Here is a 24,048-nt window from a genome sequence, read left to right on the forward strand (position 1 = left end):
TACTCAAGAATAACAAGGCAAAATCCGACCTTTGAATAAAGAATTGTTAGGCAGCAAATTGTAAGCTTATATATGATTAGTCAAACATGGCACAAAAAATGAGGTATATAGTATGGCCACTAAAATTGAAAGGGGGGAGGGGGGAGGTGTGATATCTATGGATGTGATAAAATATGATAAGATATTAAATTCTTTAAATAACATGATAAAAATTGTCATTTAAACCTTTCACTAGAGAATTAAGTGGCTAGGAATGGTATGGAAAGAAGTGACTTATTTCAGTGTTGATGTTACATTTTCAAGTTGATGTCACGTATATGCACTAACCATATATTATATGGTAGTGGTCTAGTGGGTAAGAGAGTTGTCTTATCTAAGCAGCAAAAAATATGAAAGATCCAAATTCCTTGGTTTATGGGTATAATTTCAGGAATTTTCTAATGATTGATTAAGGACATAACCGCTAAGTGATTTGTGTTACTAATTATATGAATGTTTTCCCTTTATGTTTTCTTCGTTTTCCTCTTTAATAATTAGAAAAGCGTCTTAGAATCAATATGACTATTATTGCTTGATTAGGAACATAACTTTATGCAGTAGTCATTTCGTTCACTTTTACTTTCTATCAATTAAAATTTATATTTTTACTTTTACTTGGTCATTTAAATAAAGAAAAAATGTATAAGTACCCCACCTATGATCGAAATCCCAATTATATATTTTTCTTTTTAGGGGTCCTATTATCCCCAAAACTATTTTAAAATAGAATTGTTACACCCTTAAAAGGCCACAACGACATCATATGCTGGTCGTTGAAGTCATGCACTAGGTACATTTCATTAGGTATTTTTTTTAATGTTTTCTTATTCTTTCCCTTTTATTTTGTACTATTATTCTATTCTTTTTTCTTTCTTTTTCTTTCCCATTCCCTTCCTCCAATTACGTAACTTCTTCCCAAAACGTGACCACCCCCATCCCAAAAAATTCTTTTCAGATTTTCTTTTTTATGTCCTTTTTCTACTGAAATTATTGTTTAGTTTGTGGTTATGCACAAAGAATATAATCATAAATAGTGGGATCTATTGTTAATATGATGAACCCGCTGATGAAAGTTCTGCAAATTTTGGCCGGAAAAATGGATTTGGATGGTGGGAAAACTTTTCGGCAAGGGACTTCTTTCACAACTTGATTAATTTTCTTGCAAATTTATGGACTGATAACAGGAAAATCTTCTACAACCCCGAATCCTTCACATATTTGTTTACTTCTCAAATCATTTAGAATGAATCTGAATTACTGAGTTGTTTAAATAATTTTTGTCTTCTTAAAAAGCTAGTTACACTAAGGGAGAAAGATGAGAGAGAGAGAGAGAGGGAGGTCGTGGTCGTCGGCCAGCTAAGCGGCCGAGGCGGCGGCGGCAAAACGAATTAGAGAGAGAGACGAGAGTTGCTGGGGAGTTAGAAAAATGGGGAATGCAGCTACAGATTTAGGAAAATAAGAGGGCGGAGAGTATAAATTAGGGTTTCAGTGGTGAAGAAATTTGGGGGTTGTGACGCGGTGGTGGCATCGGCTATGTTGCTAGTCGGGTGGAGGAAGAAAAGAAATTAAAAAAGAGATAGAAACAAAAAAAAAAAAAACTAAAAAGCTATATATATTTAATAAAAGGAACATTAAAAATAAAATTTTAGTATTTTTTTTTTGTTGCTCAAAGAGAGTGAAATGTACTCACTTTGCCACGTAAGAATTTAGGGAGGTAATACTTTTATTTTAAAATAGCTCAGGGGGGATAATAGGACATTCGAAAAGGAAAAGTGTGTAGTTTGAATTTCGGTCATAGGTTGGAGATACTCATGCATTTTTCCTTTAAATAAATTAACATAAAGATAACTTCTTTTTTTTTTTTTACCCATATCATTAATTGTTCATTTCTCAAATCATTGCAAAAACTTTCTAAAATACGGAGTAATAATTATGGGCAAAATTATAAAATACATACTTTATTCATTTATCATTAAAAGGGGTTTAAAATTAGGAAAATACATAAGTACCCCTCTAACTTATACCCGGATTTCCAACTACACACTTTTTCTTTGTGGGAATCCTATTACCCTCCCAAACTTATTTTAAATGGAATAAATACCACCCTAAAACTAGACAACCAGACTCTTGACAAATGGTGAGCTACACGCGCCCCACATGTATTTTTAGTACTTCTTTTTATTCTTTCTTCTTTTTCTTATCCTTTTTTCTTATTTCTTATTTATTCTCATTTTTTTGGTTATTTCATTCTCTTTCTTTTTGTTTCGGCTACCGGCGGCATAAAATGGTGGTCGTCGGAATTTCACAAATACCATTTTTTTCAGCGAATTTTTTTCTTTTCCGGCGATAAATTTTTATCCTGATCTAAGTGTGTTTTGTTTTATATATATATAAATTTTTCTTGAAAGTGTAATTTATGTGTGGGAGGAAAAGCAAAAGAAATAAAAATGAATATAAGCTGAGAAAATTTTTTCCAGTTAAAATTTCAATACATCATTTTTTTCGGTGTGGGAAGGTTTTCCGATGATGAATTTTTTTCGCCAAATCTGAGTGTATTTTGCTTTACTTATGAATAGATCTTTTTGAGAGTTTAATTTGTGTGTGAAAAAAATAGAAGAAAAATGGTTAGACAAAGTTGCCGGTGAATGAATATCCGCCGGAATTGGAGAAGAAACGAAAAAAAAGTAAAAGAAAAAAGACAGAGAAAAAGGAAAAGGAAAAAAGTAAGAAAAAATGGTAAAAAAGAATAAAAAATAATCTGAAAATCGTTTTTTCTTGCTTCTTACCCTCCCAAGTGAGAGTGAAATACACATACTCTGCCACGTTAGCGTTAATGGTGCAAATAATTCCATTTAAATAAGTTTAGGGGGTAATATAATTCCCGCAAAGAAAAAGTGTGTAATTGAAAATTCGGGTATAGGTCAAGGAGTAGTTATGAATTTTCCATTTAAAATTGGATAACTAAAAATAAACGAAAGGAGTAGTGTATTAACTTCTACAATCCGTTGGGGATTTCCAAGGGCTGGCTCACTATTTTGTTGGAAAAAGGATGTTTTAATGTGCATTTTGTCAAGCAATAGCAGCTTAATCAAATAACAATTACAACAACATAGATGCGGATTCAGAATTTAATTTATATAAGTTTAACTTTTAATATTCTTCTCGTTGAACCCATTTTAGATTTAAAATTTATTTACTATTTATTGTAATTTAGTAATATTTTACACAAATATTTATACATTTAAAGTACTAAATTAAGATGAATCCGATAATGCAAAGCAACATCCAACTCTGTTGAGTATTGGATCCTTGAATCCACGTTTGCCATATTTATTTATTTATGGTCGGCATATAGTAATACAATCCTCAAGATTAGACAAGACCAGCAAAATTTCGCAATGGTTATTATTTGTTTTCGAAAAAAAAGAAATATTTAAAAGGTGTAAAAAGAGGGGAAAGTAGGAAGATGCAAGTGGCAAATTGGGTTGATAACATCTTAAATTTGCTCAAATGAATCATCAGATTGTGAATAGCGCAGTCCAATAACTTTATCAAGCTACTCCAATATGTTTCTTTTAGTTTTTTAAAGAAGTTTTTGAGGGGAAAAAATAGAAAAAAAAAAAAAAACTTGAAGATGAGCTTTGAGAATTGAGGGAATTTCTCAATGACAATTTCTTCTTCAACCCCACAAAAAGCTCACAGATCATTAAATAAGCTACAATAGTTCAAATACCTTCTTTTTTTGAAAAACAAAATTGTTTTCTGAACCAATTTTTATTAATAAAAAAAATCTACGAGTTGTCAAAATGGATTTTATAGAGAAACGTTCCAATAGTTTGAGCCTAAAAGTTGGCTTATTTATTAAATATTCTTTTTTCAATTAATTTCATATACTATTTTTTTAAAAATACCACATTTTTTTGTTCATACGTGCACTTAATATCTAAAATGACATCTCAACTTATAACATTTTGCAGAGAGAGCCCCTCAACCTCGGTTTAATTTCCCATTAAACACCTATAGGTGAGCAGAATATGTAATGCATACATTTAGTTGTACATGTTGCTCAATTACGTTGACATAGATAACACGTGAATATTATTATTTTGACAGATATACACACAAAGTTATAGTCATTTTATTGAAATTTTAGTAAGAGTAAGCGAAATGCGTTAAACTTAACCAGTGTACCGCACTTCGACTTTAACTTGAATTATACCATGAGACATGAGTACTTCTTCTTGACCATGAGTACTGGATTGTAGCTAGAATGAATAGGATTCCTTATGTTTATTGATTTATAGATTAGTTGGCTCCTTTCATGATGGCTGTTGTAATTAATTTTGCGCATAAAAAAAGTAGCACAATGCACAAAATATTTCACAGGTATCAGAAAAATGAGTAATTCGTTACACTAAACATCTCGCATTCACGTAGGGTTCACGGAAAGGCCGCACCCCAAGAGGTATGATATAGGCAGTCTACCCTCATGCAAATAATAGTGACTGCTTCCACGGCTCGAATATATAATTATATGTCATATCAAAACAACTTTACCATTGCTCTTAGACTCCCCTCCTAATTTTGCACATATATCTACCTATTATCCCTTAGTCACCCCAATTTTCTATCAATAACAATTCAACATCTTATCTTGACATTCATCGATTAATTTCTACATATAGAAAGAAACTTTTAGCTGCAACTTAAAGTAGACACAAAGAAAGAGCATTATTCCAAGTCCTGATGTGCCTTAAATGTTAATGAACCCAATCTTATCTTTGCTGCAGCCATTTAGTTCTTTATAAATTGCCTTTTGGGGTAGCAATTTATATGCATAGTATCAGTGAGAAGATAAAGATGATATCGATTCTTCCTTTTTGTTCTTCTTTTAAAATGGATTAGATTTATGAATTAGGATAATCTTTTTTTTTTTTTAAGGATGAGTTAGGATAATAGCCGCCTTCATCAAAATAGCCATCCTTGGATGTCACTCTTTAATTTAATGGTCTACCATTCATGAATCTACATATATAGATGTCTTCTCCACGTATTCTATGCTTATCTTGAAGCATTGTAGCCATTGTTTTGTGTCATTTTTCTTCGATCTTCTTTCTAATAACCAAGTTACATTAGGGGTGACAATCGGGGCATTTGCATCTATACTCGCTTTTGGATCACATTTTAATTTGTACCCGCTCTGCAAAAAAAATTGCAAGCGTACCCACTTTTTCGCGTAATTTCAATATACGGGCCTAAAGCAGCAAAGACAATCACGCAAATTTCAGCATTCTAATAGACGGACCTGAAGTAGCAAAAATTACTGAACCAAGTGTGCTGAAGTTTTTGTTTGTAATTGCTGAACTTAAGCATTCTAGTAGCTGAAGTTTTGTTTTCTATTTGCTGAAGTTTTTGTTTGTAATTGCTAAACTTAAACATTCTAGTAGCTGAAGCTTTGTTCTCTATTTGCTAAACTTCAGCATGTTTTCGCTGAAGTTTTGTTCTATATTTGCTGAACTTCAGCATATTTTATGCTATCATGTAATTAATTTTTTGTATAGATAATAAATTTATCATAAGTAGAATTAGTAACTTAAAAAATTAGATAAATGATTTAGCACAACAGGTTAAAATGCATTGATAATGTACAAAGCTGAATCCAAAAAAATAATAGAATGTGAATTAAAGGAAATGGATTTACATTTACATGCATGTACGTACTGATTATGCAAGTTCTTACAGAGTCAGTTACTATCATCTTCTTCAAAACTTACATTAGAAAGTTATTTATAATTTGTTTTAAAATAATCTGATAAACATACGTATGACAATCATCCCCATGAACTGAAGTTTCATAGCAGCACCAACAACAGCAGAAGAAAGAAGAAGAAGAAGAAGAAGAAGAAGAAGAAGAAGAAGAAGAAGAAGAAGAAAACGAAGGAGGAGGAGAAAAGGGGCTGAAGTTGTTCAAAAAGTAGGTACAAGTTAAAACTTTTAAAAAAAATAGGTATAAGTTAAATGGGGGAGGCCAAATAGGACGCCCCATGCAGTTTCAAGGTGACAATCTAAGCACAAATCCATTCAACCGCCCAATCTCTTTAAGGTTGGGTTGCTTATTGATGTGCTTATTGTTGAACTCAGCTTATCTTGACCCAACTCGTCACAACTGAGTTGATTTTTAGCCCAAATTAATTTATGAAAAACTTTATAAAAATATATTTAAAATAATTTCTTTTCGTTTGATATGTTATATATGACCACAAAAAAATAAAATAAAAATCTTATTTGGTAATTAAAAAATTCAAAAGAAACAACTTACATTAATTAAAGCTTGGTAAAAATTGAGCGTATTGGGCTATGTCCCAAATTTTAGTCCACCTTGTCCCAACCCGTCTCAGTCCAAGTAACTTTTGTCGGGTCATTGACCTGCCCATTTATTGACTCAACCTATTTAACCCACCCAAATTCAGTCCAACCCACATATTTGACACCCCTAAGTTACACCATGTTATGTTATGGGTTTATTTTATGTATTCCAGCTTTAATCTTTGTTAATAATTGTTATTATTCTGTTTTGAATTGTTTAATTATTAAATTGTTAATTAATGTTGATTTGCCTAGCAAGTGGACGTTAAGCGTCATCACGACCCCCAAATTGAGATTTCGGGTCGTGACAGAAGACAGGACGCCAGTGATAGAACGATTTAACTACTTAACCTTGCAACGTGAACAAATAAGAATCCTCATAATATTCAGATTCTATTTTGTGTTCTTCTTTGTATTTCTTCTACGAAAGCTCTTTGTTCTTTCCCATTTCTTTGTTGTTGTTTTCGTATCTTTTTTTAAGCTGATATCCGTCACTTCAATGTTAGGGTTGCATAAGTTAATTTGGGTGGTTGGAGGAATTTTTTTTATTTTGTGCCTCAAACAAGTAATACTAGTTGTATGAGGCCTTTTTTGTCTCATAATTTTGTAGTCCCAGAATTTTGTGGGTAAGATATGGGTCTACAAAAGTGTGAATTAAAAAGAAGCCTCACATAACTAATGTCACTTGTGTAAGACACACCGTAAAATCACTCGTAGTTGGGGAAGGTCTCCATTATTACCTATATTCAAACATGTACTACTCCCTCTCTTTCAAAAACATTAGCACTATTTCCTTATTAGTCTGTTTCAAAGAGATTGACACTTTTCAATATTTTCTTAATAAGAATTTATAACCACACAAATGTTATGGCTGATTTCAGACCGCAAGTTTCAGAAATTTTAAAGCCACACAAATAATATGGCTTATTTAATACAATATATCTCAAAAGTTTTTTCCTTTTTTATTAAAGTTTGTGTCTAGTCAAACTTTTGAAAGGGAGGGACTATAATTTCATAGAGTTCCTAAGGTATGTTTGTTATGCTTTTAATTGGGTGTTTCTTGCTAATAGAAGATGACAAAGAAATAAAGACAATGAAGAAAAAGGAGAAGACGTACTGTTTACTGAACTCGAGCACAAGGTAGTCGGCACATTATGCTGGAGTTTTATTGATGAAATTTTCAACTCCAATATATTATGCTGAATTTTTTATTTCAGCTAAGGATAATTTTGTCCAATTTTTATTTTTGTATTAAATAACAGTAGTTATTTGTCAATCTCTATTCCCTGTCAACATTCTCAACCTACTAATTCTCTCCTCTTGTATCAATTTGGATTTACTTGTATACATTGGTTGTGTACGTTTTTATTTTAACTAGTCATAAGGTACGCGAGTTGCGTGTATATCCATGTCAATGAATATAATATCATGACCCAATTTCACTACAGGTCGTGATGGTGCCCAACACCGTTGTCAGGCAAGCTAACGCGGAAATATTAGTGAGTTCTAGTTTTACTTTTCTAAAACAGTTACAGCAATTTCTTAATTTGAATTTAAAACAAGTGATAATTAGCAACGTACAATAATAATTATACAATCCAAAAGCATAGTTTACCAATGTGTGTGCCAAGACCTGGTGTCACAAGTATATGGGCATCTAGTAGAATATACAAAAAAATAAATCTATCCTATTGTCTGAAATAGAATAGACAGCCAAAAGCAAAGAGAGACTCCATCATGCTGCTGAACGGCATAGGAAGGGAGCAGCTTAGCGTGGAATCTCGGTCTACGATCAAGAATGCGCACCAGACTGGTAGCTAGATGTACTTGCCTCGGATCCTGTACAATTAAGTACAGAAGTGTAGTATGAGTACATAAACAACATGTGCCCAGCAAGTATCCCATCTAATCTCGAAGAAGTAGTGACGAGAGGTCGACTTGATACTTACTAGGGTCAAATGATATAAGAAAATGTTATGCTAAGAATGGATGTCACAAATAAATAACAATTATAACAACAAGTGATGGGTTCTTTCCTAGCTAAGATCAGATATAGCCATTTACAATTCGGGGCATTTAACACAGTTCAAATCACAACAAATACTGAGCAAGAAGCATGCGCAAAATAGTGCCGAGGTCGTACGGCCCTATCCAACATAAAAATAAAGTGTGCACTACCGGAGGGTCGAACGACGCGAACCATAGATACATCTATTACCCCGCTCGCGAATCATACATGCGACGCGGTCAAATATAATTAAACACAACAAACAGTCAGACAGGAATATATCAGGGAAACAATTACTCAAAGAAATGTCAACTTCTCTTTAAAAGGTCAAGAAAATAATGTTCCTCTTTATAAATTCATTTACCACGCTCAAGATGATTTAAGCAATCTAAATTGACCATAAAGTTAGAAGAATAGCACATAAAGCATACTTTTGGGTCTTAAACTACCCAGACTTAAGCATAATAGTGGCGACGCACAGACTCTCGTCACCTAGTGCGTATGTAACCCCCGCATTTAGTGGCAAAGTATTCAATTATTTCACATATGAGGACAATTCCCTCTTACAAGGTTAGAAAAGAGACTCACCTCGCTCCAAAGCGTACTTCCAATATAAAGAACGTGCTCAAACCCTCAATTTGGAGCCGAACGATCCAAAACTAATTAAACGAAGTAGGAACTAGTCAATACAAGCTCACAAGTTCTCATTCTAACTATTAAAATAATTTTTCAACCGTAAACACAAGTTTTCTAAAATCCGTCCCTGGGATCACGTACACGGATTCCGAAACTTTTCGAAGAAAATTGTTCTCTATAACCTAGGGATCAAGAATATATGATTTCTACTTTATTCCATAACAAATTTCGTGGTTAAATCTTATTTTTTATCAAAACCCTAGTTTTACTCTAATCCCATGATTTTCACTAATCTTTGTGTGTTAATCTACCCAAAACCCAAGTATTAAACTCAAAATAAGTAGGAATAACTTACCTCAAGATGCTAGGTGAAAATTTTCTCTCAAGAGCCCTAAAATTGCCTAACTTATAAGTGGAAATGAGTCAAAAATGGCTAACACCCGCAATAAATGAAGGTCACTGCTTCAGTCATTTCCGCATCTGTGGTCCTGGGCTGCACCTGCTCCCATCGTATCTGCAAAAATTCAGCTGGCCCGGTTCTACAGGGCGAAAACTGCTTCTGTGGCTTTGGGCTTGGCCTGCCTTGGCCACTTCTGCGAGAGCATGAACGCTTCTGTGGTCTCGCACCTGCGGCTGACCAACCGCAGGTGCGGTTATGACAGAAGACTGGGGCTTTAGCTCCTTTCCAAATTTTCTAACTTCACTCGAGCCTCATCTGATTGACGCTCGGGGCCCCCGGACCCCCGCCAGAACATATCGACAAGTTTAAAATCATAAAATGAAATCGCTCGAACCCTCGGAACACCCGAAACAATGCTAAATCTAAGAATCACCCCCTAAAACCAATTAAATCAAACTTATGAACTTAAAGTTCTTTAATTTACTTCCAATGCGACGGAACACACTTATACTACTCGGATTGACACCAAATTTTGTGTGCAAGTCTTAAATGGTAATATAGAACTAATCCCAATCTCGGAACTCCGTTCGGATGTTGATAAAACAAAAACCCGCTCCAAACCAAATATTTAAGAACTTCAAAATCCTTAAGGAATCAACTTTCACTATTAGGCACCAAAACGCTCCTGGGTCATCCAAAACCCAATTCGGACATACGCCTAAGTCCGAAATCATCATGCGAACCCGTTGGAATCTTCAAATTTGGATTACGATGTCGTTTACTCAAAACGTTGACCAAAGTCAAACTTGGCCTTTTAAGCCAACCTTGATGAACCAAGTGTTCCGATTTCAACTCAAACTCTTCCAAATCCCGAACCAACCATTCCCGTAAGTCATAATTTAGTAAAAGCAAGTATGAAAAGTCTTATCTAGGGGAACGAGATTCTAAAAAGCAAAACGACCAGTCGGATCGTTACATTCTCCACCTCTTAAACAAACGTTCGTCCTCGAACGGGTTTAGATTCATACCTGAAGTGCCGAATAAGCGTGGATATCTGTTTCGCATGTCCTCCTCGGACTCCCAGGTCACTGATCGAAGCTAACCCTACACTACTATTGAGTAGCGAGAGAGGGTTGAAGCAGCTTTTACCCGATTAAGGTCGGGATCGATTTCCACAAGGAGCTAGAAGTTGGAGTCGGGTGTCTATCTAAAGTGGAGTTGTGTATGTGTTCCAAATTGCACTTCTTAACATTTTTGGGTTTTTGATTTAATTCTAATTATATAAAACTACAATGCTAAATTAAACTAAAGCAAGCTAAGATTAAATTATTGTGAGTTGTTCAAATGATTAAAAGGCACTAGGGTAGTGACTTTCGCCTAAGTGGTCAATTGACGGATACTTGAGTCTAAGGCATGATTGACATATTTGGGGAGTATGATATAACCGTTGCATGATTTTACCCACTCTACACCTCTCGGTAGTTCGAGTCATTTTGCCCAAATTGACTTTCTCAAGACCAATTGGGTATGCAAATTTGCACAAGCAATCAAGGTTCAAGTAGGGTATTCCTATCTCTAAGTTTAACCCTTTAATTAGGACTATCAATCTCTTGAGTACGCCTCAATTCCTTGTTGGACCAATTTCAGAGACTTAGGCTCTCTTTCTCAAGAAGAGCCAAAGTCAACTAAACACAAATTAGTGTTTGCAACCACCAATTCAGCAATTAAACATGAAATTGTCCCAAATATCAAACACCCATAGTCAATCTAGCCGTAAAACACAAGACACATGCCGTAAAACACAAGACCCATCAATTACCCATACTAGGGTTGAGCCACAACCCTAGCTTATATGTCTAGCTACTCATAATTGTAGAAGAAAACAAAGAAATAGATGAAGAAAAACTCATATGAATTAATTGCTAAGATAAATTAGAAGATTCAATGTTGAAATGAAGATAAAATTGCTCAAAATAGCTAAAACTATCGAAGTCACGAACGCAGCTTAGTACAAAATCTATCTGATGACCTAAAAATGGGAAAATAAGCTATTTATACTAAGCTGAAAAATCTGGACAAAAAATACCTCTGCAGGGCTAGTGCGGACCGCACAAAATCACGTGCGGCCGCACTAGAGCTCTGAACTTGAAAATCCAACTCTCTGAACTCAGGCAATGCGGACCGCACAGAATCGAGTGCGGCCGCAGTGGCTTCTAGTGCGGTCTGCATGAAATGGAGCGCGGATCGCATTGGCTTAAATATCTAAACTGACACTTCTCTGATCCTTGGTCTGTGGACCGCACTAAATCGAGTGCGGCCGCAGTGACTCCAATGCGGACCGCATTAAATCTCATGCGGTCGCATTGCCTGTTGGCCTGGAAATCAACCTCTCTGAACCTCACTTGTGCGGACCGCACAGAATGGTGTGCGACCGCATTGGACCTATTTTGCCTGAGCTTTGTCCTGTCTTGGTACTTGTGCAAGTTTCACTCCTTTTTGAGCTGATCTTTGACATCTTGTTACTTTGTTGATCAAACCTGCAATCAAGCACAACTTGTGAGCCTTTTGGGACTATTTTGTACAAATTTCTAATCAAAACATAAGCAAGAAGGAATATAAAATGTATCAAAATCCATAGTTATCAACTCCCCCAAACTTAAGCTTTTGTTTGTCCTCAAGCAAACAAAATAAGACCCACCCCTTCAAACAAGAAAATTCAACTATCCTAAAGTGCCCTCATCTAGCATCAATTGGGACTAACAATTATCCTCAATACAAATGAATCATTAATACCATTTACTCTTTGAAACACCATGGATTAAGTGCGACACAAGAGCATCAAGAGTTGACTCAACCATCAACGAACTCTTTCTATTACTTTGGTCATTGTGGAACCCAAACTCACACATCCTCAACTCTCCCTAAGCAAACCTCACCTTTAGAATAGTAGCACTCAGAACGAGGTTAATGTAAAATTACTCATCTCTCTAAAGGAAAAGTCACAAGTCCGGCTCTAAGTACCATATGCTTGCCCCTTATGTGAGTCACCACTAATGTAAGTTTCATTCAACTAGAGATCATATAGGGCATTTGTGGAGACATAGTGAAGGCTTTTGGTTCCGAGTAGGCAATGTTTGGTCTAAGTAGGTTCCATCTTCCCTTAAGCATTTCTTTTGTTTCATTTTGGCACACATTCACTTGACTTTTTGAGTCTTTTCACTTCTTTCTAAGGGGTTAGACATACACACTGTCACCCTTTCTCATACATTTCAAATCTTTTCTCCTTTCTCAACTTTCCACACCTTTTCCTCCTTTGCTTTTCTTGAATCCCTTTTTATTCTCTTACACATTGAACATTCTTTTGTCTTTTTGCTTTTCTTTCTTTTTCATTGCCTTTCCTTTTCTTCATTTTTTTGCATCTTTTTACCACTTTGTTGCAATCCTCGTCTCTCCCCCCAAACTTATACTTTTGCCATGTGCTAAAGGGAAGATCGGGTGCTAATAGAGCGTATCTTTTAGAACGAGTAAAGGCTTGTATCATGATTATTGAAGGAAAAAGGTCTAAGGCTCAAAAAGGTTGACTAGGGATCTTATGTTCAAGCTATCATTTGGACCAAGGAGAGCCTATAATCATGTCTCAAGTTAAAATTCACTTAGGATTTCACCTCAACAAACATTCAGGCAAGTTCTAGACCAATGGCTCGGGACTTGAACTTGCAATACGATTTCTCACCACACAAGCTATGGGATCACTAAAGACATAGAGTCGAGGGCCCACAACGACCTTAGATAAGATTTGAGCACACAATGGTCCCGAAAAATCACTTGATGATTATCGGTCAACACAAGAGTCTCAAGGTCACGACTTTCATCATCCTAAATACAACAATTTGTTTTTGACCATAAGATCAAAGGCAAATGTGCTAGGTCCAAGTGAAGTTTTGCTTGAGGTACCCTTACCACTAACTACTAAAAAGCAAAAAGAAAAACGGACTCAAACCCTTAAGAAGGTTGTCATGCCATCCATCATTGGGAAGAGCCACCAGGTTCGCACAAACTCCACCTTTGGAAAGAACCGTGATATTAAGAAAACCAAAGGCTTATTGCAAACGGTCAGAACAAGAAGCTACGAACATAAATAAGAAGATAAGAAAGAAAAATTACGGAAAGTAAAATGAATATATACAAGAGGGGATTTAATCGAATATACAATAGATGAGAAATATGTACAATGTAACATAACTTTATATATAGACCAAAAATAAAATAAAAGTACGAGAAATGTAACGAAATGTTAAAATTATATACAAAACAAAGATGAAAAATAAAGAAAGTATAAAAGCTATCAAATGTATACAATAATCCAAATCCATAAAAGTAGGGTCTACCCCCTCAAATGAAAGTTGGCATTGTCCCCAATGCCAATTAAACCAAATAAGCACAAAAAAGAAAAGGGGAAAAAGGATATAGAGACTCCCTATGGGCCGTCTGTCTGCATGGGCTCCTGAGTGGTCCCTGGGTCCTCAATATGCTCGGGAACCTCAGACTGGTTCCCTATGGCATGTTGCTCTACTGCTGGGACCTAGGCCTGGACAGGATCCTGAGGTGCATCCTGTGGCTGACTGGAGGAGGTTTCCGGTGGGTCTGCCAATTGGATGACTGCATCGTCTGCTTGGGGAATCATCCTCTTCCTCTTGGGAGGCCTCTGAGATTGCTCAGGCTGGGGATGAGCTGCTGGTACCAGGTCCTGTAGCAATAAGTCCAAAGGCAAATGATCTGCCTTCATCCTGTCAACCTCATCCATCAGCTCCTTTACGGACTCCTTAGAAGCCTGTGTCTTTCTCAACTTCTTGTGCTCCTTAACAAGCTCCTTGAGAGCCTTGTTGTGTGAATTAACAACATCTGTGAGCACTTTCTGGGTGTCAAGGATTTTCTTCTGGTTGGCCAGAATCTCCTTGAGGGCATCCTCGATAGACTGCGAGACCTGCGGAGGCGGAGGCGGAGGTGTCGACTGAGCTTCCACTGTAGTAGTGAGGATAGACAACTTGGATGAAGTTGTCTGCATCTAGTTGTTGATACTGAGAAGAGCCTGACTCAGTCAGTGTGCAGTCACTGGATAGGCTCGGGAAGAGGGTATCTCAGGATCTGCTGAAGTGGATAGACCAGGAGGAACGTCTGCGGAGGTGGAGGCAGACTGAGTAGGAGCCACTACCACAACTGGCTCTTCAGACTGGCCAACTGGAGTAGTAGTTGTTCCCTTGAAGTTCTTGCTCTTTGGGTTGTCATCACCCTGCATACTCTACCATGAGAACGGGGCCTTCGCCTATTCTTTTATATCAAATGGCCTCTTTTCAACTTTGAGGTCCCTGAAGTACATGGTCAAGAAGCTGGGGAAGGGGTAGTTTTTGTCACCGTCACTGACTACCTGAGACATTACCTTCCTGACATTAATCGGGTACCCCTCCATGATCGATGCCACCAACATTGCCCGATAAAGAGGGATGGAGTTGTCATGAGTAGTGGGATCCAATCTGCTACATACAAATGTTTCCCACCCCTTGGCCTCGAAGTTCAAACTTCTTCTCAAAATCTTTACGCCCGCATTCAACCAATCGGGGATGGTACCTGGGATTGCCATATACTGTGCCAACCAGGGACGGACCTCCTCGCCCAATTCCATCTTTGCCATATATAGTGCCTCATCCTCCTCATCAAAGCCGAGGTAATCATTTATTGTTTTCCTGTCAAAAAACACCTTCAAATTGCACACATTGGTCACTTTGGTGCCCTTCTTGATGTGGGCAACATTGGTATAGAATTCCTTGACCAGGTGCTTGTTTGCATCCTCACAGTTGTTTAAGAAATACTTCCAGCCTACTCTCTCTCTAAACTGCCTTCTCACATTGGGGTTGTAAGGCAAAAGGTCTCTATCTACAAAACTTCTCTCCGGAATTAATTTCCTCATATGCCACCATTCTCTGAATTTATGGTAGGCCACCTCGCTCACAAAGCGGTCTTGCCACACTTTCGAGTTTCTAGTTCGTTCTACCCAGCCAACCTGGGGCTCACCCCCTTCTCCTGCTACCTCTTCTTCTCCTACTGCACTCTCTCCAGATAATGAAGTTGTGGGAAAGGTGGAGGATTCAACCCCACTGCCTTCAACTGAGCCCTTAGACGACCCAGAAGATATATTTACTGACGCTTGGGCAGCGGGGGAATGTGGAGGAGTGTCTCTTAGTCTGTTTCTCTCCGGCCAGTCAGGGATGTACTCTGGGATTGAGTCTGAAGATATATCCCAGGAGGGCTCGTATTCGCTCCCAGACTGGTCAATGGCCCTATCAACAGCTTTAATCATCTTCCTCATATTTTTAATATTTTGCTGGGCTTGAGGAGTCAGTTTTATTATTTTCTGTTTCCCTCCCCGGGAGGATTCTCCTATGTCTGGTTGTTTAGAATGTTTGCCTCTTTGTTTCACCATTGTCTGCAAACAACATACATTAGGCTTGCTAGTATCATGAAAAACAATTAAGATCAGAGTAGCAGAAAAGAAAAAAGTTGCAGACAGTTGCAAAGGTGACACAGCGCGGACCGCACAAAATGGAGTGCGACCATACAGAGGTCGATGCGGACCGCACAAAATTAGTGTGACCGCAGTCCCCAAAGATCAGATTACAGACACTCATCAATGCGATCCGCACAAAATGCCATTGCAGACTGCACTAAGGCATCACGGTCCGCACTGATTGCCCAGAAGCAACACTAACTTAGGGTTCAATGTATTTTGATTTTATGTTCAATTTTACACCTGAGAAAGGTTCCTATGTGTTTGCCTAGTGTTTCTAACTACCTAATTCTACTTTAATCAAGAAATTAACTAACCTAATTTTACCAAATTAAAAGAAGTACGGGATGAATAGAAGGGAAGCAAAAAAACAAAAATTAAGAGAAATTAACAAAAGTAAACAATTAAAAAGAAGTTAATGGTACCAGATGTGAGATGAACTGAAGGTAAACGAGTCCAAGCAGTTAATTACGAGCAAAAGGAAAGATGAACAGTGCTTTTATGAGTTCTGAGAGCAAAGGGTCGAAAAGTGTGAAAGGAGAACCTCAGGCCCTATTTATAGAGAAAGGACTTGGGGCCCAGCTTACTAACCCAATGCAGACCGCACAAAATGGACTGTGGTCCGCACCACACAGAATTTTTTTTAAGTTTGAGAAGGCAACCCACTGTGGTCGGCACAAAATGTCGTGCGGCCACAGTGGTCCACTGCGGACTGCACAAAATGTAATGCGGCCGCGGTAGCAAACTTTAGAGAGCTGGACTTTTCGTCCCTCATCAGTGCGGTCCGCACTAAATGTAGTGCGTCCGCATTGAAAACTTCAGAGACCTGAACACTTTTTGCACTATGTCATGCACTGCATCAACACAATCCTGTAGCATCTCACAACTAGTTAGTCCAAAAATAAATTCTATACTACAATAAAAATCAAATAAAAACAAGAAGAAAAACACATGGGTTGCCTCCCAAGAAGCGCTTGATTTAACATTGCGGCATGACATAGGTTACCATCAAATCATTTGAGATGAAGATGTTCCACCACGTGGCTGTCATCGATTTTTCCCAAGTAGTGCTTGACCCTATGCCCATTCACTCTAAAAACTTCCCCATTTTTGTTCTTTAAATCAAGTGCACCAAACGGGGTCACGCACATCACTTCAAAAGGTCCACTCCATTTTAACTTAAGCTTTCCCGAAAACAAACGTAACCGAGAGTTGAACAAGAGAACCAAATCACCTGCTTTGAACTCCTTGCTACGAGCATATTTATCATGAAGGTACTTCATCTTGTCCTTGTACAAGGACGAACTGGAGTAGGCATAGAATCTGAATTCATCAAGTTCATTGAGCTGCTCCATACGAAGATTGGCTGCAACATCCCATTCAAGATTTAGCTTCCTCAAAGCCCACATGGCCTTGTGCTCTAAATCGACCGGTAGATGGCAAGCTTTCCAAAACACCAACCGATACGAAGACATAACAATCAGAGTCTTGTAAGCAGTCCTATAAGCTCATAGAGCATTGTCACACCCTTTTTTTTAAACTCACTAAACCCTCTTAAAATAATAAAAAGATTTAGTAAAAGCTTGAAAAAGGTTTTCAATTTGAAACGTGACAAAATTATGTGTTCAAAAGGATTAACTCAGAGTCACCACCTGACTTTGATTTTGGTGTGCCAGGTCACCGTTTTTTTAAATAATTTTTCCTTTTAAAACATTTCAAACTCTAAAATCAAGTCCGCACCAGAGCTTCGGGTAAGGGGGTTCATTTGACTCAGGAAGAAGGTGTTAGGCACTCCTCAAGTCCCATGAAGGTCACGGTTGCGTACTCGATCTAGTCGGCTTTTAAAATATTCAATTGAGGTAGAAAACACAGAAAAAAGGAAAACACACAAGAGGCTCGAGGTCGTTCCCACCTAAATAAAAAGAAAAAGAGAAATGAAAATAAAATAAAATACTACAAGTTTCTACTTTTGGCCTCCATTTACATTCACTTCGGGGCATATCCCGGATAAAAATATATACAAATCCTTCGAGACATTCCCCGGATAAATTTAACTAAGGGAACGACCTCTAATCTCAAAACTAACAGAAATCCTAAGGCTTGTCTACCCAAATGTGGTCGGCCTAAACATGCTCCTAGCGAACGGTATCATCAATAAAGAAAATAAAAGGAACTAAATGAAAGAACTAAGTAAAAGAACAATTCAACTCATGCTCATGTTTTGTTTCTAACTTTCATTTTTATTAGGCCGAACCCAATAACTAACGTATGGAGACAAATCAGTTGCTACTGGTCTTCGGCCTCTCCCCATTCCCCATAGCACAACAATCATAAAAATGTTGAACAAGCAAGGGAAAACGAAATCCAAATCACACAAGAAAAGAGCATATGAAATGACAGTGAAATAAAGGCATGGTGAATTAAAATATGATAAGAGCCATCTAAATCTAGCCAACCCGCCACACCTTTTCACTTTTCTGTATTTTACTCCTGGACCTTCTAAGTTTCATGTGACATTAAAACCTTAAGACAACAACCTTCTATTGAAAACTAGAAGAAGATACTTCAAAATATTTTCTACAGGTGCATGTCTCGACACATTCCCAGGATGCAACGAGTAATCACCCTAGATTTTGGAAAATCACACAAAGACTTAAAAAAACTAATCACATGCAGAAGATATAGTGCTCACACCTTCAGGATGGAATAATTCATTTCAAACAAAGAAAAGGTTCAATAGTCGAGTGAACAGTAAAATAACTTTTCAAAAAACACACGGTCGCGCCATCTAATCATGAACAAACTCGACTGATGGTTCAAAGCATTTGACGGGATTGAAGAAACTTAGTTTAGATCTCACAATGACAATTAGACAGAGGACTAGCACGGCCAAACAACTAGACATGCTTTCAACAATGAAGTGAAATATCCAAGCAACATTATCATTTCGATGCTAAACAAATTCGACTAAACCGGTAATTGACACATGAATCGGTAACATGAATTAAGCACAGTGGACAAATAATGATCATACAGCGATGCCGAGATCAATGAGATCATTTACACTCAAAGTCAACAACGCGAATAGGAGCCCTTGAAGGAGTTAACAAGCACGTAGTTCTCGAAACAGAGAGGTTACCCTCCAATGGAACTGAAGTTCGACACTAAACAACAAAGACGAACAGATTTAAGCAATAAACCAAAACGATAATAGAAGTGCTGCCAACATTAACTAGTCATTCCAACTTCCTTAATTCGAAATAAACCACCAAACCAACCATTAGTATGCCAAGAGATTAACTGAATTTTCTGAATAATGAAACTCGACGTGAATCCACGAGCAAACTAGCATACAAGAATGAGCGAAACAACAGATCGAACTTTCACTAAATCAACGCAACTAAACCAATTCAAATTAAGCCACAGTTTAACCAATCGAACTCTTATTGAGAATCAACTTCAAGCATATCCAGCAGACAAGAATGCAAAGTCAAGCAGAAGATCAGAACATTACTCAATAGAAATAGGGTGCCTTGTGACAAAACAGAATATCAAGTCTCTTGCACCTACAAATCAGTATCAGGAATCACTCCCAAATTTAACCTCTATTGAAATATGACCAAAGATCTAGCCCTCCAAAAACGAATTCCCTACGGCTCTTATCATGTTTTAATAACACCAAATATAGAACAAAGAAAGGATCAGAGAGGAACCTGAAATTAGCTTCGATTAAATTCGATATCCAGAAAATGAGATGTGCCAATACAAAATCAAATGCCCAGAATACAGCTACGAATTCAGCAACAAGAACCGGAATCTGAAACCTCGAATCGGCAACTTAAGCGAATCAAACCTCCATTACACCTCGGATGCAATCCGTGGTTGAAAACCAAATGAAGCGCTAATATTATATATGTTTTTTTGTGTGTTTTCTGTTTCAAAAATCAAGAGAAGGACTAATAGAAAAACTCTAACGTCTTAAATTGAAAGTAGAAGATGAAACTTTCAAATCAGAACCGAAACCCTGGAACTTTTTTCTCCCCTTCTTTCTGTCCGAAAATCCCAAATATATAGGAAGCCTAGAAGCTTCTCCTTCCTTCCTCTCCAAGAAAACCGAAAAATCTCCACGAAATTCCAAGAATCCTCCAAACAAAAATCGGAAAATCTCTTCTATTGGTGAGATAAGAGAAATTGAGGGAGTAGATCGAGTGCAACTCAATCCTACGCACCCCATTTTTCCTATTTTCGCCTAAAAGAGGTAAATTCAAAGATGAAAAATAGGAAGAAAACGCGTAAAAATGACCATGAGGGGACCAGGAGGCGAGTTGGGTGAGTGGACTCGCCCGATTCCGGCGAGTTTGAGAAGCTGGCGCGGTAGAATCATTAGGGTGAGGGTGTGCGGCTGCTTGGAAGAGGGGGATTAGGGTTAGGGGATTTAGGGTTATATTTGGGGTCTTATGGGTTTGGGGAAGTTAATATGGGCCTTTGGATGAAATTAAATCAATGGTTGAGATTTAATGTAAAGTGGGGGGGGGGGGGGGTCAAGGGTTGAAAGCGGGTCAGGGGTATTGGGTTGGTCTGGGTTGTCCGATTTTGGGCTAAGGGGTGTTGGAATTGAGTGAAAAATCTGGATTGGGCCTTATGAATTCTTGTTGAACCAAAACAAAAACAAAAACAAAAATTAAAATTAAAATCCTACAAATATATTAATTAATCTTAGTTAATTAAATAAACTATTAAAACTATTTTTATTACTACACTTTTTTTTAATATTTTCAAGCATTATATTAAAATAAAAGTAAGAAAGAGTAGATTAAAAGTCATGGTAAAGCTAAATTAATATCACTATAGAAGTGTTGATGATCTTATACTAAAATGAAAAATATAGTAAGATGAAAAATATTATAAATAAACTATCCTTGTGTTTTTGACTTTATATTCTAAAATTTAAAAATAAGAGTAGATTATAATCTAATTGGAATAACTCAAGTAAGTATATTAAAACACTAAAGATACCAAACTAACTTTAAAAGTGTGCGAGTCAAAAATTACGTGCTTACAAGCATTATCCAACTTCTTTGACCAATCGGTCTTATTTGCATTGACATATGCTTTTGATTTTCCTGTTGGAGACTTCAACTTGACCACTTGCTTGAGGATGATAGGGAGTTGTGATTGACACCATACTTTGAAAGCAGTGTCAAAAGCTCTATTGCAAAAATGAGACCCCCCATCACTTATGATTGCACGAGGAGTACCAAACCTTGTAAAAATGACTCTTCTTGAGAAATGCAACAATACTACGGACCTCATTGTTAGGCAAAGCCACGGCTTCAACCCACTTTGAAACATAGTCCACCGCCACAAGAATGTATGTGTTCCCATACAAGCTAACAAACGGGCCTGTAAAATCAATGCCACATACAACAAAAATATCAACCTCAAGGATGGTATTGAGAGGCATCTCATCTTTCTTCGAAATTCCACCCGCTCTTTGACATTCATCGCATCTCTTCACAAAATCACCCTCATCTTTGAGCAAAGTTGGCCAATAAAACCCACAACTAAGAACTTTGGAAACCGTCCTCGCCCCACCATGATGGCCACCATAGGGAGAAGAATGATAAGCCTCCAAGATACCCAATTGCTCTTCCTCCGGGACACACCTTCTGATCACACCATCCGTGCAAATCTTGAACAAGTACGGCTCATCCCAATAGAAATCCAAACTATCCCGCTTGAGCTTCTTCCTTTGGTTAGAAGAGAGCTCACACGGGATTATACCAGTAACAAGGAAATTAGCAACATCGGCAAACCATGGCATATCATTCATCGACACCGAAAGGAGTTGTTCGTCGAAAAATGAATCATTGATCTCTAGGCCGTCACGAGGCCTCCCCTCTTCTTCCAAGCGGGACAAGTGGTCCGCCACTTGGTTCTCACTACCCTTTCGGTCCACAATCTCCAAATCAAACTCTTGAAGCAACAAGACCCATCGCATCAGTCTAGCTTTGGAATCCTTCTTCGTCATCAAGTACCGGAGTGCGGCATGGTCGGTAAGAATAATAACCTTAGCACCCATAAGATACGACCGGAATTTTCCATTGCGAACACAATAGCCAAAAGTTCTTTTTTGGTCACTGTGTAGTTCACTTGAGCATCATTCATTGTCTTGCTCGCATAGTACACCGGAAGAAATATTTTGTTCACTCTTTGACCCAAAATCGCCCCAACCGCAACATCGCTCGCATCACATATGAGCTCAAAGGGCAAGCTCCAATTAGGTGCAGTAATGATAGGAGTGTGGTCAACTTATGCTTGAGAAGTTCAAAGGCTTGCATACATTTTTCATCAAACACAAACTTAGCATCATTTTCCAACAACTTGCGCAAGGGATTCACTACCTTCGAAAAGTCTTTGATAAATCTCCGGTAGAACCCCACATGCCCAAGAAAACTTCAAACTCCCTTGACAGATGTAGGGGAAGGGAGCCTTGAAATTACATCAATTTTTGCTTTGTCTACCTCAATACTATGCTTTGAAATTTTATGCCTAAGAACTATCCCCTCTTCCACCATAAAGTGGCATTTCTCCCAATTGAGAACAAGATTGGTTTATTCACAACGGGCCAAGAGCCTATCAAGATTTTTCAAGCAGTCATCAAATGAATCCCCCATAACACTAAAGTCATCCATGAACACCTCCAAAATGTCTTCCACCATATCGGTGAAAATGGCCATCATACACTGCTGAAATGTAGCCGGTGCATTACACAACCCAAAAGGCATCCTAGAAAAGGCAAATGTGTCATATGGACAAGTGAATGTGGTCTTCTCCTGATCTTCCGGAGCAATCAAGATTTGGTTGTACCCAGAATACCCATCCAAGAAACAGTAGAAGGCATACCCAGCAAGTTGATCTAACATCTGATCAAGAAAAGGCAACGGAAAGTGATCCTTGCGGGTCACTTTATTCAACTTGCGGTAGTCCATGCATGCCCTCCAAACGGTGACGGTTCTTGTAGGAATCAACTTATTTTGTGAATTTGCAACCACGGTCATGCCACCCTTCTTCGGTACATATTGCACCGGTGAAGTCCACGAGCTATCAGAGATGGGGTACACAACCCCAACATCCAACCACTTGATCACCTCCTTTTTCACCACTTCTTGCATTGCCTTGTTCAACCTCCATTAATGCTCCAAGGAGGGCTTTACATCATCTTCCAGAATAATCTTGTGCATATAGAATGCAGGGCTGATCCCCCGAATATCAGCTAAAGTCCATCCAATTGCCTTTTTCCTCTTTTGAAGTACCGCCAATGTGGCATCAACCTATATGTTAGTAAGGCAAGAAGAAAGAATAACTGGAAAAGTAGAATTTGAGCCTAAGAACTCATACCTGAGGTGTGGAGGCAGTGGTTTCAACTCTAACACCGGAATCTCCCCAATTGAAGGTTTTGTTGGTGGAGTCTTTCTATTCTCAAGGTCCAAAGATAATTTCCTAGGCTCATAAGAGTAAGAGCCCATTCCATGTAAAGCATTCACGCACTCCACTCGGCTTGCATCCTCATTGACATCAAGATTCAATAATACAGCCTCCAATGGGTCCTCCACATTGATCATTGCACTGGTGTCATCAATTATCACTGCTGTAACGAGGTCCACAAAATAGCACACCTCGGTACTATTGGGCTGCTTCATTGATTGTACACATGAAAGACCACCTTTTCATCACCCACCCGGAAGGTGAGTTCCCATACTTCCACATCAACTAAGGCATTCCCCGTGGCAAAGAAAGGTCTTCCCAATATGATAAGAACTTTATAGTCTACCTCGCAGTCCAAGATTACAAAGTCAGCTGAAAAGATAAATTTGTCCACCCGAACAAGAACATCATCAATAATACCTACTGGTCTCTTCATTGATCTATCCGCCATTTGTAATCTCATGGAAGTCGGCCTAGGTTGCCTAGTACCCAAGGTTTTGAAAACTGAGTGAGACATCGAATTGATACTAGCACCTAAATCATATAGAG

The 24,048-nt window shown here is 37.8% G+C and overlaps 1 long non-coding RNA gene across 2 annotated transcripts; it reads right to left on the bottom strand.

Annotated features, from left to right (window-relative positions):
- Window positions 1-11,340: 11,340 nt before the first annotated feature.
- On the bottom strand, window positions 11,341-20,483 carry LOC142173000 (uncharacterized). Of its 2 annotated transcripts, XR_012702389.1 has the most exons (3): window positions 19,725-20,473; window positions 16,603-17,455; window positions 11,341-11,986 (listed from the first exon to the last, which is right to left on the bottom strand). It is a non-coding gene; the product is annotated as an uncharacterized LOC142173000 (long non-coding RNA). The 2 variants fall into 2 exon arrangements; XR_012702388.1 differs by lacking the exon at window positions 16,603-17,455 and having other exon boundaries at window positions 19,725-20,483.
- Window positions 20,484-24,048: the final 3,565 nt, after the last annotated feature.

The sequence above is a fragment of the Nicotiana tabacum genome, chromosome 18 (genome assembly GCF_000715075.1).
Source record: "Nicotiana tabacum cultivar K326 chromosome 18, ASM71507v2, whole genome shotgun sequence".
Lineage (NCBI taxonomy): Eukaryota > Viridiplantae > Streptophyta > Magnoliopsida > Solanales > Solanaceae > Nicotiana > Nicotiana tabacum.